Source organism: Helianthus annuus, chromosome 12 (genome assembly GCF_002127325.2).
Source record: "Helianthus annuus cultivar XRQ/B chromosome 12, HanXRQr2.0-SUNRISE, whole genome shotgun sequence".
Lineage (NCBI taxonomy): Eukaryota > Viridiplantae > Streptophyta > Magnoliopsida > Asterales > Asteraceae > Helianthus > Helianthus annuus.
Window position 1 is genome coordinate 86187683 of NC_035444.2, and position 4709 is coordinate 86192391.

General features: G+C 32.2%; 1 long non-coding RNA gene across 1 annotated transcript; it reads left to right on the forward strand.

Moving 5' to 3' along the window:
* Positions 1-1110: 1110 nt before the first annotated feature.
* On the forward strand, positions 1111-2602 carry LOC110895408. Its single transcript, XR_002567125.2, has 2 exons — positions 1111-1637; positions 2404-2602. It is a non-coding gene; the product is annotated as an uncharacterized LOC110895408 (long non-coding RNA).
* Positions 2603-4709: the final 2107 nt, after the last annotated feature.

Here is a 4709-nt window from a genome sequence, read left to right on the forward strand (position 1 = left end):
TTATTATTACTCCTTCTGTGTCATATTTTGAATTTTCAAAGTCTTTATTTATAAACTTTGACTTTAATTATATACTTTTTGTGTTATATAAAACTTGATGAAAATTAACCCGATAAAAACACTTGTAAAACACACTCAAATCATATAACTTCATCAAGTATTATCTAACACAAACAAAATTATTTAAGGTCAAAGTTTATAAATAAAGACTTTGAAAATGCAAAATATGACACTTTTAATGGGACGGAGGTATTATCATTATTATTATTATTATTATTATTATTATTATTATTATTATTATTATTATTATTATTATTATTATTATTATTATTATTATTATTATTATTATTATTATTATTATTTACAATATAGCATACAAATAAAAGGATAAAATGCACACTAGCAATAGAAGAGAAAAGAAAAGGGACGACACATAATGTACATAGCACCGACATCAAGTAAGAAAGACAAACAAAATGATAGGACAGTCCTACACACCAAGAAAAGCTAAGAACAATCAATAAGTCTCCCTAAAAATTCCTACTCATCAGTTTTGAGAGGTGCAAGTCTATTAAATTCCAGTTAGTATGCTAATCCCATTTTAGTATATAATCCCATTTTAGTATATACAAAGATTAGTTATGTGAGGAGAAATAAAACTGTTATTAGAAACATAAGCAACAAAATCGTTCTTATCTGTCAATTATACATCTATTGTATGGCTGACTTCATCATATGTTGCTTAACCACTTAAACTTGAAAGTATATCCTTTTCAAGAATCTACGAATATTTGTGATGGTTGTTTAAACGAATATAAATTTTTGATGTGATAATATTCATATATGGCATTAGTGGCTAGGTGCGAAATAGAACAAATTCTATTTTTGAGATTCTGTATTATGTTCTGAGTGATCACCAACTAAAAGTCTATCGGTAATATCTATTGGATATTAGATTGACACCTGTTGTTAATGAGTCACAAAGACTGTAACTTGAGCCAAAATTTCGTAATCACTAGTTTATCTCCTATCATGTAACTAAAAGGATTTTTATTTTTTTTTTAAACCCAAAAAGGAGATTTTCCTCTATAAATAGAGGCAACATGAGATCTTCTTTTTATTCAAATAGAACTTCACCAGTTTCTTCCTTCCTGTTCTCTATCTACCTACTTGTGAGTGGGACGAAGAACAATTCGCATCGCAGTACTTGTTTGTGCTCTATCTCCTTATACGTGATATATTATCTAGTTATGTTTATACTCTTGATTATGATTATAGATTCGTACACATATATTACGAACACATCTGCAATGTACATGTCTTTTTTTCATTGAATTATTAAGCAGAAATTGATGGTTTCAATTTTTTGATTACACGACTGTAAACCTACACGTCAAAAAAGGTGTTTGGAGTCAGCGATCTCAGTGAGAGCAGTCTTTCTATACTTGAGATAGAAGAAAAGTTTGTCCTCAACTCACCTCTCTGTACCATACCAATAGCTTTGTTAGGCGTGGAACTTTTCTAGGTATGCATGTTTGTTCGTTTGCTTGTTTGGTTGAGGATTTCAAGCTAAATAACACAAAATTTATGGATATTCAGTGCGTATACATGCCAAGATGGAATTAGATATAACACCGGTGAGTTCGGTTGCCATAAACTTTTGTAAATCGATTTCTATCTTTTCAGCTTTGTCAATCAGTTCTACAGTTTTGAAATGTCGGTGGCGGCCATTAATTAAGAGGAAGAGATTATGATGGATGTTGACAGAAGATAGAGAGCACAGAGAAGCATGAATTGCACATAGATATTGCAATTCACTCCTTCGTGCTCTCTATGCTTCTGTCATTACCTATTATTTCCTTCTCCCTCTTACTCTAAGAGCTTCTGTTCTATATGTCCCAGTCTGCAACATAAAAGTTGCAAAGTTCATATACATACATAAGTTAGTGATCTATTTGTTTGATCCAATTTCTAAAAATATTCATCTTTATTTGGTTTTGGCATATCTTTATTTATAAAACAAAATTGTATTTGAAAAAACCTCTAGCAATAAATCTAGTAAGGAGAAATATGTTGCATTGTAGATAAACAAGGGGTATTGTAATTGCAAATCCACTAGTACCAGTTAGGCTTAACTAGTTCTATGTATTACATCTTGGTACAACTGTTATACATGCTTAATGTTACAATCATCTCGTTTAAAACACAAATTCCATTGCTTGATTCTTAGCTGAATCAAGATCACGAGCCAAAACCCTAGCGTAAAATTGGCAAATCAATATAATGATGTCGTGCTAGGGTACGTATAGTCCTAGGGTTTGCACACGTTGTTTAGCAACTTAAGAAGAATACTTAGAAAATTCTTACAACAACATTTATGTTTGGCTAATCACTTTTGTGCAGATTTAAAGTTCTTCAAGGTATAAGCACTATTACAAGCTAACAATGTCGGAGGAGAAACTCAAATCGCCTAACACGATTTTAAGGGACACAATCATCAATGTCTTTTATTTCCATGTACATATTTGTAGTAATTGATGATCAATATTGTAGTTTGAAATGATCTGTCTTTCAGATGATGCATATTCTTGGTTACCACGCATTCAATAGTTGTTTTACTTAGTTTGTTAGAAATCAAAATACTTAAGTTCCTAAAAACCTGTCCTATTATTGTTTCTTTAACATAAAAAAATGGGAAATTTGAAATCCTAGTTGTGCCGGTTAGATTGACTTCAACCTAATCAATTGTTAAACACCAATAAACCTTAAAAGATATATATAAAGAATTAATCCTTGGATAGCATGATTACTGATTAGAAGATAATCCCTTATATTATGTGACTAATAAACTTGAAGAACAACTTAATACAGAAATAAAAGTATAAAACTCAAAAATATAGATTAACGTAAGGAACTATCGAGCCCTTAATTATATAGGGAGGATGAACATGGGAATAAGTTAATAGAATTATACAATAGGAAACTAATATCCATATTATATATGGTAATAACTTTAAATTTAATATGAAAATATCTTTCATATACTATTTTATAAATATAAACATAAAATATGGAAAAGAAAGTATCGTTTGTATAAATTTATATGCGGTCAAAATCTAGCAGTTCACGTTGACACATAATTGGTGCAGGCGATATTATTGAATTTGTTTACTGCATGACTAGAACAGGCTATGACACATGCGGTCAAAGTATAGCTAGTCAGGGAACTTTGTTTGTAAAATTTGATTGGCCAGCCCCACCGCAATTCCCTTCAAGGAGATTTGTGGAACAGCATACAAAATTTATCAACCAAACCATTCCATTCCCCAGGAAGAGCATAGACAAAGAAAGCAAACAAAACATAAAATTATATTATATTATAGCTAGGTTACATTTATCAACTCCCTCAACTATCACTAGAAGAACCTAGGCCTTTGGCGACAAAAAAGTCATGGCTATAGTGACGGCATGTCGTCGACACTCTAGGGTTTGCCGACGACATGTCGTCACTGATCAGTTCGTCACCATTGTATTGTCACTATAGGTGACAAAAGCCCTCGCCTTTGTCGTTGTCTCTATAGGTTACCCTTTGTTGACGACAAGTCGTCAGTATATGTTCGTCGTCATAAATTTTCATAAATTGAAAAAAAATGTATATTTAATTAGTTAAATTTCACCCTATATATAGTAACGACGTGTCGAACCATAGGTGTTCCAGATTAAATAAAAAAAAAATCAAATTGTTTATTTTTTTAACAGCGTTTGGACTAGCCCCGCTACCCGAGTGAGTGTTCCTGGGACACTCATGGCCTGATTCACTAAGGAACACCATCAAGGAGGAAATCCACAACTATGGGAAAACCCCCTTGATTAGGTTTTGAATTTGATGACTCTAGAGTTCCCAAGCCTTAACCATCACCCCATGCCATTGGACTAGAAGGCCTTTGGCAAAATATATATATATATATATATATAGGGTAGGGATCCTAAGAGAAGTCCACCCTATATGAGAAACTTGAGAAGCATTCTGGACCACACATTTTTCTAAGCCTTTCGTAATATACACATATGTATAGTTTAAAATTGACTATATACATATATGTATATTGAGTTATACACATATGTATATAGTCAATTTTAAACTATACATATGTGTATATTACGAAAGGCTTAGAAAAATGTGTGGTCCAGAATGCTTCTCAAGTTTCTCAACTAGCCTATCACTTCTCACATGATCCTTATCCTATATATATATATATATACAGTGGCGGATCTAGGATTCACGACAAGCGGTAACGTTTTATAAATAAGCGGTAACGAAATCCGAAAAACGTCAAATTTTTCCAAAATTTACACTAATTTTACACTACCGCCGGAACGCCAAGCGGTAGCGGGCGCTCCCCCTTGTATACACATACATCCGCCCCTGTATATATATATTTAATTAATGTAGCTGGCTCAATGCTAGTCCCGTTGAGCCTTTCATCCAGGTGATGAACAAGATTTAGTCATATGTATTGTATGATATATTGTCATGAATGTAAAGATCATGAGAAATATTATCACATTATTTGAATTGATCTTTGCCTACTTGTCCAACAACAATAGTATACCATTAAATAGGTAAACAAATATATCCCAAAATGAGGATCAGAGATAACATCCATTATCATACCATTGACCTACATCAACCAACTCATCGCCTACAT